General features: G+C 47.1%; 1 protein-coding gene across 5 annotated transcripts in view; it reads left to right on the forward strand.

The window, feature by feature from the left end:
- Window positions 1-1,757: 1,757 nt before the first annotated feature.
- LOC119977810 (Krueppel-like factor 12) overlaps window positions 1,758-25,958 on the forward strand; it is a 283,688-nt gene continuing 259,487 nt past the window's right edge. For 3 of the 5 annotated variants that reach the window (XM_038819035.1, XM_038819036.1, XM_038819037.1), the window contains exon 1: window positions 1,758-1,898. The gene's annotated coding sequence lies outside the window, so the exon portion shown is untranslated. The remainder of the gene's footprint in view (window positions 1,899-25,958) is intronic. The other 2 variants (XM_038819033.1, XM_038819034.1) reach the window with 2 other exon arrangements.

Here is a 25,958-nt window from a genome sequence, read left to right on the forward strand (position 1 = left end):
TGAACAATTGCCACTAGGTGACCAGTAAAAATCCAGGGACCTTGAAGTGCCCAGTGTCCCTGGGCCATTGCAGCTAGATGTTCAGAATACATAACCTATTGTGAATTGACGTCACTCCCTGTTTTAGCTAAATGCCTGCGATCCGTAAAACAGAAATGTCATTTTAAGCCTGGATACAATTGGGTTGTTTTAATTACCATATGCACAGAAATATCACTGTTAACTTTTTCTTCTGTTTGGAAGTCTAGGTTACATATATCGACTTGAAGAACAGTCAAATGTGGTGAGTTTTCTGTTTGTCCAATCTTAAGTAGTTAAAAAAAATAACTGGCTTGCTTCAGTATGTGGGGATAAATGTTAGCCCCCGCAATGTGCATCGACAAGAGCATATCCTGGGAAACCTGCCTTGGGTTCACACAGGCAAGGTGTCATCAGCATCTTTGACCAGGGGGCCCGGCGAAACTGCCCACGTCGAATTTTGACCGTAACATTCTGCAATGGATTGAAGCTGTAGCTTGAAGTGATTTGGAACTGTGTTGTCACTGTTTCCACTGTGGCTGAGGTACATTCCCTCCCCCCACCCCCTCTGACAACGCTGCGAGAATCTCTAAACCTCAAGACGCCACCTCCATGTTTCGCTGCGCACTGACTGTGACTTCCACCTCAGGCAGCCTGGGAGCCCAGTGCTCTGCTCACTGTGCAGTTTGCCCGCCTCAATGAGCTCAGGTCACTTCTCAAGGCACAGGGGGGAGGGGGGGGGGAGGAGGAGGAGGAGGAAGTATGTCAGAGCTGATGCAGAGGTTGCATAGCAGTGGCCTTTCTCTTCTCTCTCTACAGTCAGGAAACTGCAGAAATCCCTGGCAACAGTCCATCCCCCCATCAAGCTCCTATTTTTCTAGTCTGTAACCGTAAATTAAAAACAGCTCTTTTCCCTGCTTGTAGCTAGAAATGAAACCCTTCAGCAACTGTAGTAATTCCAGGCAATAATCTTCTTTTAAAAACAGGTCTTTCTATGTGAGTTGTTAGTTTTCATAAGTGTTATTTTCCTAAAATACAATTGGAATGAAGTGAGCTTTGCTTATTTTATAATTGAATGGAAAACCATACTGGGCGAGGAGAACCACTTCAAATGATGAACAGTCTAATGTGGAACAGCAAGAACATGCTGCAAGTATATTTTAAACGGAGCCAGGATAACAGGATGGGATGCAGTCTATTTAGATCTACAGCCACCTTATTTTAACCTCATTCCAAATACTTTCACACGACTCTGCTCCACACGCTGCCAGAGGTATTTTTGACTTTGTGCGGCAGCCACATAGGTTTGTGGGTATAGCCCTTAACAAGGCAGGAGGTTAGACAGGGTTATGGCGAGAGAGGGCAGAATGATTTTGCTAAATTAAAGCAAATGTACTACTTGGAAGATTAAGACCTCAGCTGTAAATGGAGCATTAGCAATTGCAATGTTTTGGGTGAAAAATAAATCTATCTATTTACTACACACATGAATGTATTGCCATATTTATAGTCGAATATAAGTTATAGATATATAATATATATCACACACACACTCACACACACATACATGGTTTAAACTGCAGACCCACAATGATTTTAATGCTGTAAACTGACTGAGTTGCTCGGAAACCTCCTACAAAGGGGCCCCTGTGTAATTCGATGCATGCTGGTAAGGCTTAGGGTATATTGTCCTCTGTTGTTTATGAAGCCTCCACCCACTGGGCCCACCCTACATTAACCAGATCATGTGACTCCGGTAAGTCATTTGCAAGTACAACAGTCCTCTGTGCGCCCCCATTCATTTCCTGCACACAGCAGCTGAGGGAGAGGAGACACTGTATAAGGGAAGGAAATATTTGTCTTCTGCAGCTTTGCACCAGGTCAGCGCTTTATATTCTTTTTTTTCCCCCCTCATTCTTTGTGCTGAACCGGCTCACTGCTGCAAGGCAGCGGCTGTCCGACTGCGTACACGAAGGCATGTCGGATAGAATCTGACTCGCGTCTCCCTTGTTTTCCTAAGAGTTCTTTGCAGTGAGCAGAAATCTCAGTGGCTTGTATGCAGTTGTCGGCGTGTGAGCATTGGAGTCGGGGGGGTCTACAGATGTGGGAGTGTCAGTAAAAGGGAGCCAAGCTGATGTCACCTCCAGCAGCCTCCGTGTTCCATCCCGCAATCGGTAGCAATGATGTGCGTCTGTCACTTGATAATGCTTCATATTGTAGCTCGTAGCCCAAGCTGAAGAATGAAGAGGTGCTGTGTTAGATTTCGGTGCACTGGACTTGTCCAGAGTTGACAGCGGATGCTGGCAGAGACTGGCAGAGAAGGTTGTTGTTTCAAAGCAGCGAGTGAAACTGCCACTTTGTAGTCTAGGATTGCTGAAATGAAAATAGGAGTGCTATTCCCTCAGTGGCGTTAGATTGTGTTATGCTATATTGTCATGTGAGCACTGTCAAAAACTGTTGGGTTTTATTATTTACAGTCATAAACTTGTACTGCTCAACCTCATCCTTTGAACATGCATGTCTCTGCACATTTTTAACGCAACATATGATACAAACCTTGACCTTCCCACCTTTTGACCACTGCTTGTTAATGTTTACTTCACACAAAGCTGTATATAAAGGGGGAGTGACTACCAATGTACACGTATGATCACATTTTCATCCACCCTCGTAAAAGCACAGGATAGAGGACTAAATTTGAAAAAACTAATATAGATACTTCTGCAATCAATCAGCTTCTAGTTCATTATTTCAAGTATGCAGTTGTTCAACAATGCAGTTGTTGTCAATATGTACGTTCATAATGTATTTGTGCTGTAGCTGTTGTATGATAAGGCAGCATTAATTTCATGACGTGACCGGAGAAATAGGTGTTGCAGAATGGTCGTAGGTCTGTTCTGCAGGAAGACGTCAGGGATATGTATCAGGTGGGGTGTGCGGGGGTGGCAGTGGGATGTGGGAATGGACTGGAATGGAAATTAAAGTGTAATCCAGTCACTGTTTGTCGAACGCTTCTGTGAGAGAGTTTATTCCTAATGCCTGGAATTCTGTCACAGTTCTATCAGCTTGCTGGTGTTTATTTACTTCCTTGCCGTCGAGTATGTAATATGTTAAGGCTGTCTGGCCTGAAAATGTTACGGCTGTCTTACCTAGACTATCTCATGACTGACAAAAGGTGCCCTGAGATACTGAGGTTTTGCCAAGTCAATGCAGGAGACAGCACCTTGGGTTCTGAAGACCACAACGAAAACCTGTCAGGAAAATGTCAGAATTATGACCTGCTAGGCACCACGGTTTACTCCTGTTATCGTAAAATTGCTTTGTTTGAGGATTTCGAAATAAACTAAAAGTCAGAAGGCTTGACAGTTGCTTTGCAGTGCGAGTGGCCACATGGTGGGGGTGGGGAAGGGGAATGTCAGGTCAAATGCCAAACACACCCAAATCTGACCACTTACGTTGAGCTAGGGCTGGGTTTGGTTCCCATGTGGAATAACAGACTCTTCTGTTTTACTGGTACAAAGCAAAAGGCAGGATGCTGCAGTGCTACGGTGTTAGATTTCCAGATAGGAGACCTGAATTTGAATCGAAACCCTGCCTGATTTTCTCTAATTACTTATTCCCTTGATAAGAATGCCACCCTTGGCAGGAGCGCTAATCAGACGAGTGGGGGGGTGGCGGTCTACTCTTAACACTCTTCCGGAATAACAATCCACTGAGGAAGTCCACAAAGAAATCTGTGGGTTGAACCATTCTGCCCCGATTTCAGTCAGCAAGGTGAAAGGTTGTCTGTATTTCGCAGGAGAAAGTATTGGAAAAATAACCTTGTTTTTTTTCCGGTCCAAAATGATCATGTTACCTGCTAAATTCGCTTGGCAGAAGTGGCAATTTCCATGGTTTGCTCAGAGTTTGACTTATTCAGTGAATCGGAGTCAGTGTGAGAGAAACCAAACTCACAACCGAAACTTGTTCCTGCCGTCAGAGTTCTTTGTGTCGATGAAATAATTGCACCTCGATAGGAGCTTTAAAGTCCCCAGTTTTCATTTTTTCGTATCATTTTTTCATGACTGCCAAATGAGGCTCATTACCTGAACATATCTTGTTCCACACAGGAGGTTTTCTGATTAACTCATGGCTGCAGTAACATGTTGTGCTTTATTGCTGCAACTGCACCTGCTCCCAGGTGAGATGCTCTGTTTTGTTCCCACAGCCTTCCAAGGTGAACCGTTTTACCAAAGTGCTCAGTTCATGACAGGCACACACACACATCAAGCTTATAATCATCTGGCCCATGAATAACACAGCCTCTTGTCCCTCACTGTTTCCTGGTGGTTAGTGAAGTCAAGGCTGTCATTGGTGTTGCTCCACGATTGGCCAGCTGGTACAGTTCAATAATTCAACTGGATTGAGCTGATTGGTGTTAATTCCTCCCTGGCTTCATCCCTGCAACACAGAGAGAGTATCCTATCTGCCTGTGGTATTCATTTAGTAGGCCCTATCAATAGCTGGCTTAACGTACACATCCAAAACGATTCATAAAATCATAGAAATTACAGTGCAGAAGGAGGCCATTCGGCCCATCAAGTCTGCACCAGCTCTTGGAAAGAGCACCCTACTTAAGACCATGCCTCCACCCTAACCCTGTAATCCCACCTCACCTATTTTGGACACTAGGGGCAATTTATCATGGCCAATGCACCTTTGGACTGTGGGAGGAAACCGGAGCACCCGCAGGAAACCCACACAGACACGGGGAAAACATGCAGTCTCCGCACAGACAGTGACCCAAGCCAGGAATCGAACCTGGGACCCTGGAGCTGTGAGGCAATTGTGCTAACCACTATGCTACCGTGCTGCCAAAAATAGGCTGTTCCCTGTTTTGTTCTCCAGCAGATTGTTCTAAGAAACTATCCCACGTGCACTCTATGAATTCAAGGCTGCTGATGCCAACATGATTTTTAAAAAATAATAATCTTGATTGTCACAAGTATGCTCACATTAACATTGCAATAAAGTTACTGTGAAAAGCCCCAAGCCGGTACATTCCAGCGCCTGTTCGGGTACACAGAGGGAGAATTCAGGATGTCCAAATTACCTAACAGCACATCCTTCGGGACTTGTGGGAGGAAACCGGAGCACCTGGAGGAAACCCACGCAGACAGGGGGAGAACATGCAGACTGCACACAGACAGTGACCCGAGCCAGGAATCGAACCTGGGACCCTGGAGCTGTTAAGCAACTGTGCTAATCACTGTGCTACCGTACTGAATGAGTTTGAATAAGAGGCCTTCGTAATTTACATCAACAGAAATTTTCTATGTGGTGTAATAGTCGGAAAAAAGAAGCACCCCATCCCTGTACCAAGATTCACATCATGTCCAAACAGCATTTTGGAACGTTAGCTCAATGCCACGAAGATGCAGTGGGTAAATGCACTACCAGTCTGATGTTGAGCCATAAAGACTTGTCGGGTTCAAAATTGATTCCTGGAGTTCCATGCCAGTTGATCTGAGCTATGCAGTGGAAGAGTGGCACTCTAATAGGGGCTTGGAGTTGTCAGTAGCACATTTGAAATTGTACACAATAATGCCCTCCCTCCATGCGTACAAATGATTAAACCTAAATCGTTTCTTGTTCCTTGGATAGCGGGGCAGGGGATGGGGTGAGAACCAGGATGAAGAATCAGACAAGGTGCATAGAGAACATGGGAGTGATGGCGAGCATTAAATAAAGAGAGGCTCAGAAAGAGAAGGGATCAGTCCCATGAGAAATGCAAAGCAGACTGATACAGATTTTGTAGAATGCTGTGGGTTCCTCAAATCACCAAGGACTTCCAACAAAGGTAGCTTATTCCGAAGCTCAACAGCTATGTACAGTACTTGTGCCTTGCCTGGCATCCCAGGGGTAACTCCTGCGCCCCCGTCACATGAACACTTATGTAGCCATGTTATCATGTTGTCACGTGACCACTCTGTCCACACATATGTAAATGTAATGAGTTCATGCAGTGCTGAGGTGCAGGAAAAGTTACCATATGGGATTATGATATAATGGCAATAATGAAAACCTGGCTTAAACGAGGGTAGAAATGAGTACTTAATATTCCTGGCTGCAATGTATTCAGATGGGCTACAGAGTGAAAGAAAAGGAAAGAAATTGGCAGTATTGATCAAAAATAACATTACAGCCCCACAAAGAGATAATGTATTAAAGGTTCAAAGGCAATCTATTTGTTTAGAGTTAAGGAGCAGAATAGGAGCTGTTATACTGCTGGGCATATGTCACAGGCCATGAAGTAAAGAGAGATATTTTGGAAAGATCTACAAACAATGGAGTGGAGACTTCAATGCTCCTAATGTAGAAGGGGGGAGGGGGGGGGGGGGGGGGGGAATCAGGCAAAGTGGAGGAGGAATTCTTGAAATGTGTACAGGGAGAACTTTCCCAATGAATGTGTTCCTGGGAAAGTGAGGGAGAAAACCGTTATGGAAGGGGGTCAAGATATATTCAGAGACTCTCGGTGAGTTGAAAGGATACCTGGCCCAGGTGCATTAGGAACAAAGATTATCAGATAAGGTAATAAATAAAAAAATCAAGGACTTGGAGGCAAGAGGAAAGCTAGAACTCCTAGGGTGACCTCACAGAAGCCTCCCCCTCCCCCCCCCTCCAATGCCCCCGCCACCTGCCCACCAGGGTAAATTTCAGTTGCAGGAATTCTCAGAGGCAGTCCCTGACAGGAAAAGAGTGGCAGTATCTCCTGGTGAGGTTACCTGGGGAAGCTATTTCAATGCAAGATATGCCCAGCACGTGGATTTGCAACCCCCAGGGATCAAAGACATGTCCACGTTTTGCACACACATCAGGCTAGACTGCTGAGTTAGCCTTCGTAAACCTGGCTGGCGGAAAGAAAACCTCGGCGAGTCCAGTGATTCCTGTTTTGAAGGCGTGCACGTGAGGGAGCACTGGCTGAGGTCAGAATTGGGCCCAGATGTGATGTCCCACTCTCTAACATCATGTTGATATACACTGCCTAAGCTCGCTGATGAAGGATGTCCGCTTCACTGATGTGCTAAAAGACTTCTGATGTAGCACTGAAATTCAGTCCAGAAATGCAGTGGCACAATGGTTAGCACTGTTGTCTCACAGCACAAGGGATCTGGGTTTGATTCTGACCTTGAGTGACTGTGTGGAGTTTGCACATTGTCCTCTTGTCTGCATGGGTTTCCTGTGGTGTTCTCGTTTACTCTCTTAGTTCAAAGATATGGGCAGCACGGTAGCACAAGTGAGTAGCACTGTAACTTCACAGCATCAGGGTCCCAGGTTCAATTCCCTGCTGGGTCACTGTCTGTGCCGTCTGCACGTTCTCCCTGTGTCTGCGCGGGTTTCCTCCGGGTGCTCCAGTTTCCTCCCACAGTCCAAAGACATGCAGGTTAGGTGGATTGGCCATGCTTAATTGCCCCTAGTGACCCAGAAAAAAAAAGTTATGAGGGGTTATTGGGTTACAGGGATAGGGTGGAAGTGAGGGCTTAAGTGGGTTGGTGCAGACTCGATGGGCCGAATTGCCTCCTTCTGCACTATACGTTCTATGTTCTATGTGCAGGTTAGGTGGATTGGTCATGCTAAATTGCCCCTCAGTGTGTTGTTATGACACCCAGGGCTAGTGCGCGGCCAATTTTAGCCCCACTTGACTCGGAATCGCAACACAATGAATTAATCAATAATCCTTAGAAAAATACCCAAAGTTGTTTGGCCCTTGGCTGTCGAATAATTACAGTCACCAGGTGTGTAAGTTTAAACACAATTACTGTTTGTTTAAGAACTATAATAAGATCTGCAGCAAATACAACTGATTAATTGTTATCTAATTCCTAATCAACCTATTTTAACTTGCTATCCACCCTCTACAAACACAAGACAGACAAGCACAGAGGGGAAGAAAGTGGTTAAAAAAAAGTGAGTAAAAGAGAAAAGGAGTATTTGTTTCTGATGTGTGTTTCCAGCACCCTGCTCCTCTTCAAACCCTGCTTTCAGTTTGAGCTTTTTACTGTAGATTCATTCAGGCGCCTATAGTTTTTGAAATAAATCACCCACGTCCCTTTCTAGGGAGAGAGAGTCCTGGTCTTTGCTTGTAGCCTGTAATGGTTTTCCTGCAGATCCATTCATCCAGGTTCTCTGCAGCCTCAGGAATACAACACTCAAAGCCTTTCTGGAGAATGCAAGAAAACATGTCCCTGTCTTTTTGTGTCTCAGTATCTAACTGAAACCTTCAGGTCTCCGGGAACCATCCCATTGGGATAAGATCGAATCACCACCTGTTACTGGGCAGAGTATGGCCTTTTGGGCCACTTCATTGGCCCTCAGCCAATCAATCAAACTGAGACCCATCATTCTCTCTGTCTCTCTCTCTGGCGCCGACAAATCTGAAGCTCCTGTTCAAACTAGCAGAAACTACTTCTGAATTCCTCATCCTCTCCGCTTCTTGACTTACAGATACATGTCCATGAATCACCCATGGATCAAAAATGATAATGGCAAAATCAAAGAAAAGGGATATAAGCAAATAAACAGGAAGGACCCTTACAGTGTCCAAAGGTTATGTAGGACTGTGGGGATGGTCTTTCCACTTTCCAAAGTGTTGGTGCAGATCCGATGGGCCGAATGGTCGTCTTCTGCACCGTAGAGATTCCATGATTCCATGAAATGGATTTTCTGGCCCCCACCACATTGAACCTTCCAGCATTGGACGCAGTGAGTCGGCCAAATGTCCATTGGTTCCTGCAGAACCAGAAGATACCACTGGCCGGTGAGTTTCTTCAGAGAGGAGAGGAATAAGCATTAAAAAATGAGGAGGAGCGAAAGAAATGTAGCAGGTAGTGCAGTAAAAATATCTGTGTCTATGAACCTATTGTTGAATGCCAGTTATGTATTAATGTTATTTAATTGTAAGCAAATATGGTTTGTTTTAACTGGGGACTTCTTTTGATCCTTATAAATAGAAACAGACTTAAACTGTGGTTGTCGGGTTAGGGGTCACATGCGTGTAATGTGTAACTCTGTAAATAGATGCTTATAAAAATGCGTAAAGATTGGCTGCAATTCTCTTTGTCACCACTGAGCTTTCTGGAATATAATGTAGATATGGCTGGAAAGATGTGAACAGAAGCCCATTGGTCAGGATTATTGTGCCCCATCCGATTCACAAATGCAGATCTCGCTGTCAAATTGGTTCACCTTGGGGTGAGAGAGGAGAAGGGAGGAACACCGCCCCCTGGAGGTTCTCCTTCAAGCCACTCGCCATCCTGACTTGGAAAATTACTGGTCATTTCTTCACTGTCGCTGGGTCAAATTCCTGGAGCTCCCTCCCTAACAGTGGTGGACTGCAGCAGCTCAAGAAGGCGGCTGAACACCACCTTCTCGTAAATTGGGATAGGTAATAAATGCTGGCCGAGCTGACATGACGAAAAAGCCATCGTGCAAAGCTGATCAAATGTCATTAAGTACAGGGTGGGGGGGGGGGGGGGGGGGGGGGGGAGGAATTCCAGTTTAACTTTGGTGCTTGCAATTGGAAAGAAATAAAAGTGAATCTACTTTTTAATTTTAGAATCGTTGAATATCAAAAATAAAATAGGGCTAGGCTTTGAAATTGGGTGTCCATCACCTCGGAAACCCATAGGGTTTGTGAGATGTTCTGTTTATCATTGGTCTTTATAAGGCAACTCACCACCACCTTCTGAAGGGCAATTCGGGATGGGCAATAAATGCTGGCTTAACTAGCAACGCCCACATCTGGTACATGAATGAAAAAAACTAGCACACTGTTCCTGGTTCCGTGTGATAGGGCATAATCTTTTCTGCAATTCCACTGCTTTCCTTGTGGGTAGCTTTTGTTTTTGGAAATTTAATGTTTGTAGTCAGTCCCGAAATTAGGAAGTACTGATGCTTGACATTTGCAGCTTATTTTCAATTGAATTCTTATTTTACCCTTACAGTAAACATGAATTATTTCTGTCCCACAGTTACAGTACTGCTGCTTTCATCTCTGTTGGGAAAATACAAACAGAGTTCATCCATTCAGCCCCTTGAATCTATTCTGCCACTTTATTTCCTTTATTCTTTCATGGGATGTGGGCGGTGCCAGCATTTGTTCCCCATCCCTAATTGTACTTGTACAGCCCTTTCTGAGGACATTTAAGAGCCAACCACATCGCTGTGGTCCTGGAGTCACATGTAGGCCAGACCGGGTAATGACAGCAGATTTCCTTCCCTGAAGGACATTAGTGAACCAGATGGGTTTTTGCAACAATCGATGCTCGTTTCATGGTCATTATTACTGAGACTAGCTTTATATTCCAGCTTTTATTAACTGAATGTAAATGCCCCCAGCTGTCATGGTGGGATCTGAAACCAAGGGCTGGATTCTCCGCCCCGCCGCGCCACATATCTGCCCCGACCCGCCAGCGGGATTCTCCGTTATGCAGGCCGGTCAATGGGGTTTCCCATTGTGAGGCAGCCCCATGCAGAAGGGAAACGCCCGGGCGGCAGCATATCGGAGAATCCTGCCGACGGAGAATCCAGCCCCATGTTCCTGGGTCATTAGCCTGGTTTGCTAGATTACTAGTCTGAGTGACGTTCCCACTATGATGCCATTGCTTCCCCCTCCCTCAATTTCGTTTTGCTCCATACTCCTCGGACACTAAGCTACAGGCAACATAGAGAGAGTGGGGGGGGGGAGTCGAGGTAGGGGCTGGAACAGGCATTAGCTCGCCTCCCTGTGGACCGTCAGCCAATTAATTAGACCTCAGTTCATCTGCATCTCAACTCTACCTATCTGACTGGCTTCATTACCAATGGGGTGCTTCATTAGACATCCCATATTTGGGGTGAAACAGCTGAAGTCTATTGTTTTTTTCTTGTTCTGTCCCCTCTTTTATGACTGGCTTACTTTAGCACGTGCACTGGTCACTGTCAGTTATCTGCCAAAGTATTCTTTACATGTGAGGTCAAATGTTAAGCAGGCAATGTTACAAACCTTAGTCGCCCCCAGTCAGAAGATCAACAAGATTGGGCACAGCACTGGTTTTAGATCCTGTCCAATTGTCCTCTCTGGTGAAGTTAATAGACGGCAATATTGAGAAGAGTGGGAATTTCGATTTACCCACCTGGTGCTTGAAAAGGGCTGGCATGTTTTCACACATGAAGATCATCATATCCTGTCTTCATTGCATTCATACAGACATGCAATGTCCAGTTGGGGGGTATTGTGGACAGAAATCAGGAACCCAGGTTCTTTTTCCCTTTTTGCCCAGAGATCCTCAGAGCAAGTGTCAGAACACCCCCCCCCCCCTCTCCGCCCCCCCCCCCCTCCAACAACCCAACACCACCACCACTCTACCCCAGTGAAAGCTATCTTAATCAACACAATGCAAGGACTGAATTTGAGTTCTTCTGTTCTGCAACAGCAACAAACCCAATGATGCTGCTGCCATCTAAGACATCAGAGGCAGCTCGATGTGTTTTAATTGATGATCATGCAGCCACGTAACAATTTTAGACATGAAAATAGAAAGTGCTGGGAAATCTCAGAACTGGCAGCATCTGTGGTGGGAGAAGCAGAGTTACGCCTCGGTGGATTCTCCCACGCCAGCACCCTCGGCGGGGCCAGGTGATCCCACCGGTGGGCGGGGCCAGAAACGTCTGGCCACCATTTTGAGTCTAACACGACGTTCCTTCCGAGGCCTGCAGAGTTTTCACTGCACTTCCTCTTTTTGTTCGGATACACAGGATTTACGGTATTTTGCTTTCATTAACGATATTAGAGCTGTGGCTGAATTTAGGTATCAATTTTTGAAAAATATTTTCATTGCATGTAACAATGTGGGCACTCCAAATTAGGGTGCTGGCTTTTACGGACTTTGTGTCTGACTGGGCAAACTTTTTTTTTACTTTTTAAAAAATAAATTTAAAGTACCCAATTAATTTCTTTTTTCCAATTAAGGGGCAATTTAACGTGTTCAATCCACCTAACGATCTTTGGGTTGCGGGGGTAAAACCCACGCAAGCACAGGGAGAATGTGCAAACTCCACACGGACAGTGACCCAGAGCCGGGATCGAACCTGGGACCTTGGCGCCGTGAGGCAGCACGGCTAACCCACTGCGCCACCATGCTGCCCTGGCTGGGCAAACTTAACTGAACATATTTATGGCAACAATGCCCAGAGTGAGATCGGGAATCAGACCCTTGAAGAAAGTTATGTAATCTGAAAACCTTCGACAACCTGATGAACAAGTGTTTGTGAATAAGCTCAATGGAGCAATAAGGGGATTGACTGGGATTTGCAGACGCTGTAATGCAAGTCTTTAAAGGGGAGGTGCTTGGTGCACGCACTAATGTACTTACAGGGCTAAGGGGGCATTGCGAAAAGAAGATAATGTACCAAAAGCAGCATTGCTTTCAATGTGAAATCTTAACAGGAAGATTGGAAGCCTAGGGTCTGCAGTTCAATGGGGAGATTGAGTTCATTGGCAAAAGGTGTTACATTTAAGAATAAGCACAAATGTTGCTTCGAGATGCAGCTCTACTTTCTAACCTACAGCAAGATTGTTTACACTTACACAGAACTCATGGGGAGGTGTGGCACAATGTCTGCAGTGCTGAGAAGGATGAAGACCACTGTGGCTGTGCCGACCTGTGAGAAACAGGAACTACAATGCATCTTTAAACTACAATTGCACCCTGACCTGCAATATTTGTTGTCGGCTGTGGGTTGCATTTTGACTCGTCATTTTCCTTGAGTAATTAATGATCAGTGGGAGAGCGCTGGTGGATAGAGAGTTTAGGGGAAGGTTGCTCACTTTGCCCCCGTGTTTCAGTTTCTCAAAGTCTGTGATCTCGAGAAACTGAAGGCAGGAGAAAGGGGAATAAAAGCTTTGGGGACTACAAACCCAACATCTCTTAAAAACGGCAGTAGAAATGGATCAGTCGGGGGGGCAGCAATCTGTTGTTTGGAACAATGGGCAAGTCGAAATAATACAACAACGTACGATCAATCGTAGAGCATTTTATGATGTCAGAGCATTGGGCCAGCAGGATATTGTAAATATACCGTGGGGCAGCACGGTAGCATGGTAGTTAGCATAAATGCTTTACAGCTCCAGGGTCCCAGGTTCGATTCCCGGCTGGGTCACTGTCTGTGTGGAGTCTGCACGTCCTCCCCGTGTGTGCGTGGGTTTCCTCCGGGTGCTCCGGTTTCCTCCCACAGTCCAAAGATGTGCGGGTTAGGTGGATTGGCCATGCTAAATTTCCCGTAGTGTCCTAAAAAAGTAAGGTTAAGGGGGTTACGGGTATAGGGTGGATACGTGGGTTTGGGTAGGGTGATCATTGCTCGGCACAACATCGAGGGCCGAAGGGCCTGTTCCGTGCTGTACTGCTCTATGTTCTATACATGTGTGGGTTTTGGGAGGGATTCGGTATTTTGCACATCGAACAAGGGATTAGTTCAATGGAAAACAAGAACAATTTCACTGTTGTCAAGTTAGTTGTCTAAAAATCAAACTGATTCAGCAAATTAAGGGTCACCCTCTCGCACTTTTATTCCATTTGCTGAAACGGTTGCCCACTGCCAAGCAAGTTATAATTAATAACTTGACTCAGCCTGGCATCAGCCTCTCTCATTCATTTTACCATTTGGGATGAGTGTGCAAGTGACAAACTTAGTGGCTTTTATCTACGCCTGATTCGTTTCAATGGCTGTATGCTGGGTATTTTGTTTACACACTACTTTCTCCGACCCAGGAGTAATAATCTTCTGAGACAGCGGTTGTTCCCTGCTGCTCTCATATGATTCCTGTAAGGCAGCACAAAAGCTCACTGAAAATAATGTAAACCTACTGATTAATGTTTATACAGTGGCGACCGTTTATATTACTCAATAATATAACCCTTTAGATTCAGATCGCAGGCACACAAAACCGGTCCGCATCTCCAGGTGGGAGTTTCATCGACTCGTACCTACGTCAGCATGATAACTCTTAACGGATTGGAAAGCGGAAGTCAGGACGTGAGTTTGAGGAGGCCATTTGACATCGGGACACGTCAACACCTCATTGACTGGCTTTTTACCAGTGCTGGAGATCAGGTTATTGGGTGGAATGACAGTAACATTTATCTCGTTCCCTTTAAGATAGTAAAGGATTAGGAGTAGCGCGTGGCCCAGCGGCTAGCACTGCTGCCTACGGCGCTGAGGACCCGGGTTTGAATCCTTGCACCTTCTCCTCGTGTCTGTGTGGGTTTCACCTCCACAACCCTAAGGTGTGCCCATTAGGTGGACTGGCCATGCAAAATTGCCCCTTAATTGGAAAACAAAATAAATGGGTACACTAAATTTATAATAACAAACAAAAGATAGTAAAAGATTCCAAAGTGCTCAGGGCACAAGTTGACAACAAGCCAAAGAAGACGATATTCAGGTGCCTGAGTGAAAACCTGGATGCATGAGGTAGGCTTCAGAGGAGCATCTTAAAGGACCCGGAGGTTTTGAGAGGTACCTGCAGAGCTAAGGGCCTGGAGGGTTGAAAGCGGGCCTGGGAACTGTGAGCAATGACAAGAGTGCTACCTTTTCCTGTTGGGGGCAGGGTGAGAGGAGAAGCAAAAACAGTTCAGACGAGCTCCACCTTAAGGGGCACATCTCCAGTTAGCTGATTGCAGGGTGGCTTTGAGTTGTGTGAGTGTGATAAAACAGTGAGCAAGAACGCTGCTTTATCCTGACCAGCAGGGGAAGGCTGCAAGCAGCAAGGAATCTAGACCCTACAAAAAAAAAGGCAAGGGTGGGGAGGAGAGCGGAGAAAATAAACACAGGCTATATTCTGTTATAAACAAACCTGCAGTTCAAAGATGTTAAATACTCTTTATAACAGCATCCCAGCAGCTATGCACTGAGGAGCTGTCTTGGTTACTGGGCAGTGTTACAAAGCTGCTGATTCTGGAAGGTTCAGCCCGTTGTGACATTTAGTTGTGGACCTTAGCAAAGATATACTGATGCTAACGCCCGGGGCAGTGCGAGGAAGTCAGCCTAGTTCTTTGGCAAGGCTGTTTCTTGCTGTGAAGATTCACAACAAGATACACAAGAGCGGCAACATTTCTTGTCTGACGCTTTCAAAGCTTTTGCACCGCTGTCGACAGACTACATAACATGTCAGTGACAGTACTGTGCCCATGGCCAGAGACACAGGGGTAAGTTTTCCAGTCGCACCCACTGCGGGAATCATTGCAGACGGAACGGGAAATGTGACGGATCATTTAAAGGTCCATTGACCTTGGGTGGGAATTTCCGGTCTCGAGGCAGGGGGGACTGGAAAATCCCACGCGGAGTGAGAGATTTAATTTATACACAGGAGCGGAGGACACTGAGATTAATCTACCTCGGACCAGGATATTGATCTTTGTGCTGTGTACAACACAAGAATAAGAATAAGTTTATGCCTTTTGGAAAATGTAAAGCAAAGTCCAGATTGTGTCAATCTATCAGACTGCTGATTAATAATGTTTTGAATCTGCAGTACATTTTGCTGCTGAATCGTTATGACCAGTTGTTACAAATTCCCCAAATGTTAGCATATGATTACTGTCACTGTTTATACTGTATACAGTGTAAGTTAATATTCAGAATTGGTGTGGGACAGACATGGTCTGAGAACATGCAAAGGGTTTAACTCTTATCTTATGCAGGCTCTCAAAAGTATAACTCTGCAACGTCAAAGTCTGAGGATCATCACTATTTTTAAATTGCGCCTTTGAAGGTTCAGTATATCAGTGCCACTCTTTTTCACTGTATCGCATTATGCAGCATTCCCAAAGTACAGCAGCAGACAACTTCAATTCAAAGGTCGTTTTACTCTGCCCAAAAAATATGTCTTCAGGCCAATTTGAGAAGGGTCCCTCCTATTGCAGACTAGTGACATTTTCAAATCATAGAATCCCTACAGTGGAGAAGGAGGCCATTCGGCCCATACAGTCTACACCAACCCTCCGATAGAGCACCCTGCCTGGGCCCAATATCCCGCCCACTCCCTGTAACTCCATCTAACCATTAGGCACTATGGGGCAATTTAGCATGGCCAAACCACCTAAACAGCACATCTTTGGATGATGAGAGGAAAATGGAGCTCTGTTGGCTGGATAGCATTTTTTGATGCAAAGCGAGGCCAGCAGCATGGGTTCAATTCCCGTACCGGCTGAGATTATTCGTGAAGGCCCCACCTTCTCAATCTTGCCCCTCGCCTGTGGTTTGGTAATCCTCAGGTTAAATTACCACCAGTCAGCTCTTCTCCTCAAAGGGGAAAGCAGCCGATGGTCATCTGGGACTATGGCGACGACTTGTCTTATCTCTAGGATCTTCAAGAATCGATCAAGTCACCTCTTACTCTTCTAAGCTCCAGTGGATATGAACCTAATCTCGCCAACCATTCGGAACTTTTTCTTTCTCTTCAATTATGACTGGAATTTTTTGAAAGGGAACTTTTAAAAATCATTGTTGTTAGCTTAAGAAATTTATAAAATGGGAGTTTGAGTGCCTGACAGAAATATTCAACCTTATACTCCTCCCTCAGTATAAGGTTCTTGTTTATAATAACATTAGGCACGATAATGTAACCGTATTCTGCTTCCTGGGTGTATATTTAAGAAGTATGGAATTACAGTTCATGATAAAATATTTGGCTCCAAAGAATCATAACAGCATAATGGTACAGTCACCGTAAAGTAATGAAAATAGAAAAATGAATAACCCACAGCTGATAAGAGATGTGCGTGAGTGCGGATGAAGAGATTTAGGGTTGAAGGAGTGTAAAAAAGATGCACAATCCTTACTGACGGCCCGCATCTAGTCAGAGTGTTCTGTTTTTTCATAAATGTTTCCAAGTGCCCGTCTCGTCCAAACTCTTCTCCCTTTTACTGACACACTGCAGAATCTCAGAGCGTGTTTCTTTAGTCCAGGGTTGCTCACAGCAAGTGCCAGGGCTGCCTGCAGTCATTTCACCAGCTGTTTTAGGGAATCTGGAGATGTGGTTGAGGGGACAAACTTCAAAGGTCAGTGATGACTGTATTGCCAATGTGTGAGATGAGATCATCAGGCCGCGCATCCATGTGCTCGGGACCAAGCTCCACTCTGCCAATTATTCCATACTCATGTGCATATGATGATCTTTTAACAGCCGTACTAAGTGTACATTAATCAGTCCTCCAAATTAACATATCAAAGCACGTCATTGGTGGTTTAAGTCAATTAGTAACATCACCATTGGAGAAGCATGTCACAGTGCACCTACCAGAGAATTAGAGCTTTGTCACAGGATTGTTCTATCCTCCCCCAGTCTCCATTTCATTGCCTTGGGTCCTCAGCCTCATGATTCCTGCTAAAATCCTACTTCCCTATCCGCCTTTGCTCTCCGGCTCTGTTCTTGTCCGCTTTCCGTCTCTTGCTTTTCATAGAAGAGAATCATAGAATTTACAGTGCACAAGGAAGCCATTCAGCCCATCAAATCTGCACCGGCCCTTGGAAAGAACATCCTACCCAAGCCCACACCTCCACCCTATCCCCGCAACCCAGTAACCCCACCTAACCTTTTTTTTGGACACTACGGGCAATTTAGCACGGCCAATCCAGCTGACCTGCACAACTTTGGACTGTGGGAGGAAACCGGAGCACCCGGAGGAAACCCACACAGTCATGGGGAGAACGTGCAGACTCCGCACAGACAGTCAAAGAAAGTGGGAATCGAACCTAGGACCCTGGAGCTGTGAAGCAACTGTGCTACCGTGCTGCCACTGAATCCCCTCAAAATTCGGTTGGCCGACATTGCTTGACATCTCAGGGGCTTCACGACGGCACGAAACGGGCGCAGGGACGACCGATTCTGTCCCCCACAGGGGGCCAGCACGGCGCTGGAGAGGTTCATGCCGCTCCAACCTCCCTCCCCGGCAACAAATGGGCGCCAGGCCAACCCGCGCATGCACAGTTGGGCCGCGCCAAACCGCGAATGTGTGGGGGACTTCTTCAACGCTCCGGCCCCGACGCAACATGGCGCGGGGATTCTGGGAAGCGGAACAAAGTAGGCTCGGGAGGGAGAGGCCGGCCACCCGGTCGGTGAGCCCCGATCGCGGGCCAGACCCCATCGGAGGCCCCCACCCTCCCCATCCCCCTCAGTGAAGGGGCACTTCTCACCGCCCCACAGGCCGCCCCCCCGACCCTTCGCGCATAGTTCCCGCCGGCAGTGACTAGGGGTGAACGGCGCTGGTGGGACTCTGCCGTTTCCGCGTGGCCGCTCGGCCCACCCGGGCTGGAAAATTGGGGGCCTGCGACCGGCGCCGCGCCAAACTCACCGGCGCAAATGGCGGCGATTGTCCGCTCCTCGGAGAATCGCGCGCCGGCGGCAGGGCAGCCTGGCGCGGTTGCGGTGATTCTCCGGCTCGGCGCCGGGCTCGGAGAATCGCGCCCCTCATCGTTGCACTAGATTCTTCCGCAGAGGAAAGTTAAGACACCCCACAAGGGCAACGCTGACTAGGGACATGTGGACTTGTGCCAACTGCCGAACTGATATCACAGGAACCACAACGCTCGTTAACTCTTCAAATCTGGATCCCATTCCCAATTGAAGAACTACCGAACCAGAGCATCTCGACAGCAAACTAAATCAACACAAAACTAAAGGAGTTAACCCACCCAGATTTATTTAAAAAAAATGCAAACAAAACGGTTTTAGATTAACCTCACAAGCACTGACTTTTTTCCAACCCTTCAAATAGTCAAGGGTATTGGGTCATAGTTTTACACATTGAGCCTTGAGTGGAACCAGCTGGACTTGTACCTGGAGCTGGGAGTTCAGACAGATTTGTGGTCTGTGGGTGATCCTGATACATACATTCTGATGGACTGTTCTAATAAAAGAAACATTCTTTCGTGCTTACGAAGTACAATTACAATATTTATTTTAACATGGGAACTATGAGAACTAATCTGTTTATGTGGGGCGGTGGTGGTTTGTGACTGTCCAGAAACTTTTCAGGCCAATCGCTTACTAAACAATCAGTCGGAATTGTTCCCAAAGACATATAAATAAGCCCTTGCTCAAATTATATTGAATTTACATCAAGCGTGCTTGTGATTTGCGTATTTTTTCTCCCTCTATCTGTTCGTGGAATGGGGACGCCGCTGGTCAACATTCATTGCCCATCTCCTAATTGTCCTTGAGCTGAGTGCATTTCAGAGGGCAATTTGTGAGTCAACCACATCGCTGTGGATCTGGAGTCACATGTAGGCCGGAATAAGTAAGGATCTCTTTCCCCAAAGGACATTAGTGTTTCTTCACAATAGTGGTTGCATGTTCATTGTTTTGTTTTTCAGTCTAGATCTTAATTGAATTCAAATTTCGCCGTCTGCCATTGCTGGGATTCAAACCCGCGGCCCAGAGCATCACCCTGCGTCGCGGGATTGCGAGCCCAGCGACAATTCCACTACATCACCTTGTAGCACATCTACCGTTAACCGCCGACATGTTTCCCAAACTGGTTCTCTACTCTCTCTTTTCTTTCCTCTGGCACAAAACGCGCTCTTGTGACTTACAGATTTTCAATGAGGTCTCTGGGTATCCAGGTTGCACGTTTTTAATCTGTGGCATAAATGATTTTCCCTCCACTGAGTAATAGATTTATATGTACCAATTTGCAAAACGCAAATATAAAAATGCGGGACTGACGGCCCAGAAGTAACCTGGAGAAGGGCAGGCAGTAAAAATGGATCTGGTCTATTCATCAGAAATAAACAGCGACGGTGTCACAATTGTGCTTTTTCCAAATAAGTGAAAGCTTTACCATGGCATGTGAGAGTAGAGGGCCGGAGATTGAGTTCTGAAGACAGGGGGTGTGACAGTGCACAAAGAGGCCGTTCCGCGGAGGAGGAGGAGGAGGAAAATATTGACCTTTTTCCCCATGCACTGAGTTCACAACCTCAACTGAAGGAGCTGTGAGGGACAAGCAGGAGAATGAATCTAGCTGGAGTGTGTGTATGTTTGTCAGCTGTAGTCCAGTTGGTAGCTCTCTGAGTTGGCTTCAATTCCAATTCCCACTCCAGGCGATAAACAAGAAAGTTTGAGGCAGCTACTGCAATGCAGTCCTCAGGGGTCCTGCACCATTAGAAACGCTGGGCTGTATTTTCGTGGTCTCCCCAGGCATTTAAAATGGTGGTGGGACCCGGATGCGGTTGTCCCGCCCTCATTTCGAACAGATCCAATTTTTGCCAGTGCGGTTGGTGGTGGCGTGTGATTCACGCAGGATGGGAATCCGGACACAGCAGGATCATTTGAACTTAGTGCTGAGTTCAAACAGATTGCATTGTGCCTTCTGCAAGGACCTTGAACAACAGCGTACGAGTCACAAATTGATAAAGTGGAATTGAATGTCTTGAAGGGTGGATAAGGTCTGTTTAACTGTCAAGATCTGCAGTTTTTTTTAAACCCCTGGCTCTATAAATTGTTAAAGAGAAAATGGCTGCCGCTCTCAGTAATTGTGAACAAAAAACTGCTGTACATTTTTTTGACAGGTCAGCTGGTATAACGACTGTTTCAGCAGTTTCAGTGACATTATTTGTTGACGTTTCCTGAAGGGTTGTTTATTATGAATGCTTGGCTGTGTTTCAAATCCTACAACTATCTCAAACCTGAGATTGTGATATATTTGACATATTTTACAGCGTTAAGAGGCTATTAAGGATTTTGTGGTAAGAACAGAAGTTGAGGCCATGTACAGGGTGTGGGCTAGACTGCCTAAAACCTTCTAAAACAATCACGACCAAGTTGCTCACCCCCTGCTATCCTAGAATCTGCCTCCGAGGTTAGCAGGCCTGACTTCATTGACAAACCCCCTCCCTCCCCCCCCCAGGACAAAGGTCGTGCATCAGACAAGCCTAGAAATTTTGCAACTCTAGCTGCCCGCCTCATTAGCCAAAATCTGGACCATTGTCATTCAGGTGAGATGTTGAGCTAACTTCCCATCTGTCTTCTCAGGTGGACATAAAAGTTCCCATTGCACTATTTTGGAGAGGAGCAAGGGAGTTGTCCCAGATATCCTGACCCGATATGTATCTCTCAAGACAACGCGGGTGTTAATTCTCTCAGCCCGGGGCCAGGCCGGAGACTCCCCGTGACCGGCGCGAATCACGCCACGCTGCCCCGACGCCGGCACACAATTCTCCGGAAAGCGAAGAATCAGCACCATTGGCGCCGGCGTGGTTGATGTGGTGCCGGTTGGAGGCCACTCTACGCGGCTGGCCCGCCGATTCTCAGCATGGGATGGGCCGAGCGGCCATCGTAAAAACGCCGAGTCCTGCCGCCGCCGTCCACATCTGCTCTCAGCCGGCGGGAACTCGGCGTGGAAGGGTCGGGGGGGGGGGGGGGGGCGGTCTGTTGGGGGGGAGAGAGTGTCCGACCCCGGGGGGGGGGGCCTCATATGTGGCCTGGCCCGGGGCCGGCCTATCTGGCTGGGGGCCTCGTTTCTCCCGCGCCGGCCCTGTCGTCCTGTGCCATGTTGCATCGGGGTTGAAGGAAGCTGCTGCGCATGCGCGCGTTAGCGCCGGGGCTACTGCTCATGTGCTGATCCCGCTGCGCCCAATTGACGCTGGGATCAGCAGCTGGAGCAGTGTTAACCGCTCCAGTGCCGTGCTGGTTCTCTGTCGGGGCCAGAGCTGCTGGTCCTGAGGCCACGTTGACGCCGTCGAGAAACGCAACGGCCTTCCCGAAGGCGTCAACACTTAGCCTCAGGATCACAGAATCCCGCCCCAGGTTATCTGATTATCATCATGTTGCTGTTTGTGTCATCTTGCTGTGCACAGATTGGCTGCTGCGTTTCCTACATTACTGCGGGGGCTACACATGTTTGATGGTAAGGACCTTTGGGACATCCTGTGTCCCGAAAGGCACGATCAAAAAGCAAGTCTTCTTTCCTCTCTACCAGTTAGGCTGCATAAAATATACCGGCAAATCGTTCAAACGTTCCTCTCATCACATTTTTCTCCTGAGTTTGAACTGTGTCGCCTTTAGCTGCCAGCATCAGCCCACTGATGAGGGCACCGTTAATTGGCATCTCTGCGCTTTGCAGCCTGACCTCTTTTATTTTCTTTTCTCACTTGGGTTGTGCCACGTGTCATAGGCTCACCGACGTATGTGACACTCTTGTTGACCCTGGCCACAAATAACTGCAAGTCAGATGCAAACCTAAGAGCTGCAGTGAGAGGAAGTGCGAGAAGATTGTTCAGTGGCTCTTTGCTGTTTCTTGGGCTGGCTTCAGTTGTTGCCGAACTCCCATGGGCGGAACAGATTTCAGTGAAGCCTCCGGTATGCACGACCACTTCAGAGTGTAACTTTGCGCTTGATATTAAAAACACGAGAAATCAAAGCGACTTGATCTGCCACACCAATTAAATGCACCGCCAATTGAACAAACAAAAATCAAAAGAAAATACAAATATTGTGGCTCCTCGTGTCTTTTTAAAAGTGTGGAGTGTGCATGTTTCATGGTGGGATTCATAAGAATCTTTGTGCCTTCTGCTATCCACCACATATTGTGCTGCTGATTTCTTTATCAAGCTTGGGGGTGAATTTTACTGGGGTGGGCAGAAAAAATTGGACAGCTTCAAAGAGGGCTGCCTCACAGAGATAATGTGCCGGGCTGGCCTTAACAAGGTGAAAGTGAAACTTCCGGCCCCCGGGCGCAGGAAGGCCCACTCTAGAGAGCTGTCAGTCAATCTGATTGGCGGGCAGATGAGTAGTCCTAGGTGTGCCAAAATGCAGTATTGGCAACTGATGGGACTTTGAAGGGAGTTCTAGCCCCCAAGAATAAGACAACGGGCCAAGCCATCTTAAGTAAGTTTGGGGATTTGGTTGGGCAGGGATATGGGGTACCCTAGTGGTTGGCAGACAGTCTGCCAACATTGCTGGTTGGAGGGATCACAATAGTGATAGTGATTAGGGGGCTATATTCTAGAGGGGGGGGGGCTATATTCTAGAGGCCGGGGTAAGATTAGAGCATAAAGTGGGGGGATGGGGAGAGAGAGAGGGGGGTTTCCCCATTTGCACAGGGGATCTCCAAGAGGTACCCCACCTTCCTTCCCGCTTTTTACCCTGAGTTGGGAAAGCAACTCACCGTTTTCCTTCCACCTTCCCCTGCCAACGTGTTATGGCGGCGCAAGTGGAAAGAGGCCCTTGAGTGGCCTTTAATTGGCAACTTAAGCGTTTCAATAGAGCTGATGCCTTACCTATCCACTGTAAAATGGGGGGCAGCTGGAAGGTGGCAGGAAAGCGTTGGGCCAGCCCCCTATTTTCTTTCATGTGTCTCTCCGCCGCCCCCCACCTCCACCACCACCACAAGGCACCTTCAGCTATGCCAATGGGGCAGCTATAAAAATCCCCTGCTTGGTGATGGGGTGTACTTCAGCCGGTTCAGAGTGGGCCTTACCAATGAGGAGATTAGAGGTGTGGGCTGCGTGACAGGGTAGCAAAGGCCCCGGGAATGGTTCCTTCAGCCGGAGAGCAGCGATATTAATGCTCCTCCTGCTCCACGCTCTTAAACTCTGCTTGGAGTAAAATGCTGGAACTCAGCACGTGCGCCGTTGGATACACCGCACGCTGCCATTTTCAAAACCCCAGAAACCCCTGCAGCTAACTGTGACCGTAGTCATTGGAACAGACGAAAGCTGCAACAGGAAATACTGCCCTGCCACTTTTGTCTGCCCCGTTTTTATTTTGAAGGCAAAATGGGGAATTAATGGGAAAGGAGGGTTGCTCATTGGTGTTAAACGCTGAGGAATTTGACATAGGGACAGACTTTAACTCCTTTTGCCTGGTGGAAACTAGGTGGGTTTATTCGGCTCTTTTGTTTTCAGTTGGCTCCATTTTGCAGATTGTGTACAGAAACTGAACAACTTGCAAACGTGCAAACTCCCATTTGCAGTTTGCTCGTCCTGGCCATGGACTCCTCAGATGTTGGTGAGGGTTTTGTGCTGTCCACTAATGGCAAGGGTTGGATGCTGGCGTGTATTTGTCAGCTGAGAGCTCAGCCTTTTATGAGAATCAAAATGGAGGTCTAGCATTCTCTCCACTCAATCTTTGGTGACACTTTTCCATGTGACACAGTGGGCGAAACTACTGCCTTGGAATAGTAGAATCCCCACAGTGCGTAAGGAGGCCATTCAGCCCATCGAGTCTACCCCAACCCTCCAAAAGAGCACCTTACCTAGGCCCTATCCCCCGTCCTAACCCTGTAACCCGACCTAACCTTTGGACGCTAAGGGGCCATTTAGCACGGCCAATTCAACTAACCTGCACCTTTGGACTGTGGGAGAACGTGCAAACTCCACACAGACAGTCACCCGATGTCGGAATTGAACCCGGGTCCCTGGCGCTGTGAGGGAGCAGTGCTAACTGCTTTTTTTCATTGCCGTTTTTATCATATTTGCCTTTGTTTAATGGTCGCACTCTTGTCTTAGAATCAGAATAAGGGGCATGCCCACATAGCACTGAGAGCGGGAGCAATTTCTTCAGGTTGGGGAATCTTTGGAATTCTCTGTCCCGGAGGGCCGAGCAGGCTCAGTCATTCAGTGTGTTCAAGTCAGAGGTCAATGGATTTCTACATCTTAAAAACGTCGAGGGACATGGGGGTAGTGCAGGAAAGTAGTATTGAGGTCAAAAGTCAGCAGTGATCTCGCTGAAAGGCAGAGCAGGTTCGAAGGGCTGAATGGCCTACTCCTGCTCCTGTTTCTTATGTTCTTAAAGAGTTCGAAGGTCGTGGTTTCACACTTCACTCCAGTGAGTTAAGCACATTACCCATGTCGACATGCCCGTGCAAGTACTGATGGTGCCTTTCGCGCGAGGTGTTAAACCGAGACCACTTCTGCATCACTGAATGTAAAATGATCCGTGACATTATTCAAACAGCAGAGCAAAGGAGTCTTGTGATATTCCGGCCCAACACTGACCCCTGAAACCAGCATCCTGAAACAGACCATCTGATCAACATAGAACATACAGTGCAGAAGGAGGCCATTCGGCCCATCGAGTCTTCACCGACCCACTTAAGCCCTCACGTCCACCCTATCCCCGTAGCCCAATAACCCCTCCTAACCATTTTGGACGCTAAGGGGTAATTTATCATGACCAATCCATCCAACCTGCACGTCTTTGGACTGTGGGGGGAAACCGGAGCACCCGTAGGAAACCCACGCACACACGGGGAGAACGTGCAGACTCCGCACAGACAGTGACCCAAGCCGGGAATCGAACCTGGGACCCTGGCGCTGTGAAGCCACAGTGCTATCCACTTGGGCTACCGTGCCTCCCATGTCGACATGCCCGTGATCGTTTACGGGCTGGCACTTGTGAGATCCAGCTGTGCACCCATGAGCTGCTGAGTGTGCTTAACATTACACCAGAGGCTGCACACTTCGAAAGTATTCATTGGCCGTGCAATGCCTCAGGGTTTTCTGAGGACACGAAAGGCATTATAAAAATGCAGGCTTCTTTCTTTCTTATTGGAAGCAGACGTGGCATTTTATTCATGCTGCAGGACTCCCTCCAATGTAGATGAAGAAAAGACCGGACGTTATCCTTGGACGATGATACTTTAACTGCGTTTATGTATTTAGGTACCTCATACTCAATAATGTGCCCAAGCCAGTCCATCAGCTCTCACTATTTAAATCAAAGCATTCAACAGTAAAATAAATAAGGATTAGAGTTACTTGTAAGCCCCGTGGTACCGATAATTTACAAAAGCAATGTGGCTGGGTGGTTTCTTGTTTGTATGAACCACAGACTTTTATTTTGGCATACACGATTGTCGGGCAGCAGGAGGATAACTTATGCCCTCTCCGCCCCTCCCCTGCCCAACCCAACTAACCCATTC

This window comes from Scyliorhinus canicula, chromosome 14, assembly GCF_902713615.1.
Source record: "Scyliorhinus canicula chromosome 14, sScyCan1.1, whole genome shotgun sequence".
In the NCBI taxonomy this organism is placed as follows: Eukaryota; Metazoa; Chordata; class Chondrichthyes; order Carcharhiniformes; family Scyliorhinidae; genus Scyliorhinus; species Scyliorhinus canicula.